This window comes from Trichogramma pretiosum, unplaced genomic scaffold (genome assembly GCF_000599845.2).
Source record: "Trichogramma pretiosum strain Unisexual culture from Peru unplaced genomic scaffold, Tpre_2.0 scaffold73, whole genome shotgun sequence".
NCBI lineage: Eukaryota > Metazoa > Arthropoda > Insecta > Hymenoptera > Trichogrammatidae > Trichogramma > Trichogramma pretiosum.
The window spans coordinates 241,311-242,677 of NW_019641624.1; positions in this window are offsets into that span (position 1 = coordinate 241,311).

The window sequence follows — 1,367 nt, forward strand, 5'->3', positions numbered from 1 at the left end:
AAACTCGAATGTCATAATTGTCACAAATCATTTGATTATCAAAGCTACCTAAAAGGTCACACCAATACAGTACACGTTCGGCGTAATCCCTTTGAATGTGCCAATTGACATAAATCTTTCGCATACCAGGCAGAGCGCGAAAGACACGTTATTACAGTTCATAATCATAGCAAACCATTCGAATGTAATTTGTCATGAATCTTTTGTTTATAAAAGTACCCTCATTACTCATATAATGACAAATAAAATATTTCAATCTGTTCAATATTTTGTCGTGATAAAGAAAAATGCTTTACGCATCGTTACTACATAAATTGAAATACTAATTATGAATAACTTTATTGCTGACGTGACCTGATCCACTAACACTACCTCAATTATCATTACAATCATTAGCGTGGCCAGGGTTCAACTAGTGTGGGTGCCAATTTCAAATTTTCTGCTCAGCTTGTATATATTTTTTTTAGACTTTGATGAGTACAAAATTTTTTTATTTTTATTGATAATTATAAATAATGTAAGTTTAGAAAAAGGGGTACAAAAAAAGAGATACTTAGATAAAATTACAAATTTGATAAAAATATAATTTATTTTACAATACTATGCGTCTATCAAAAGGAACAATTTTTTTAAATTCTTCAATTACCTCAATAGGATCAATATTTACCGCCAAGTCTTGTTCAATAAATGGAACCATTAAATTTTCCAAACGATCTTGCAACATTGTTGAGCGTAGCTTTGATTTTATAATGCTAAGTTTAGAGAAACTACGCTCACAAGTACAACTGGTGACAGGAATTGACGCAAACGTAGATACTAATTTATAAAAAGTGGGGTAACAAAGTTTTCTATTCTGTATAGATAACCAATTAAGCCATTCAATTACTGTGCATGGAAATGATTTCGTATCTTTCTTCGTTCGAAGTAATCTGACTTCTGCTCGAAGTTCATCATTGTCGATGCCAAATTTTTTGGTTGTAGACTGTGCATCGCGTTCGCTCTTTTAAATTATGATTGACAGGCCTGTGAGACGATCAGTTTAAAAAATAACGTTCCTAGTTTTTTGACCACTTTTTTATTTGAACGAGCAACAATTGAATATTTAAAATTGATTTAGTTTGTTCGCATTTATTATTTCATTTACTTGGATTACATATTCAATATTTTGTTCTCAAAGATAAAAAAAATAGTTTGGTATGGGTTAATTCGGTTACTAAACACTATGTGCGCTTTAGTAATTTACGATTCCATATTTAGTTATCAATATGTTTATTACGTGAAAAATGGGTGATTTTTATTTTTAAATATTCCGCTTCTAGGCGCTCCTTCAAAATTAGTGGGGGTGCCGCGGCACCCACGGCACCCAT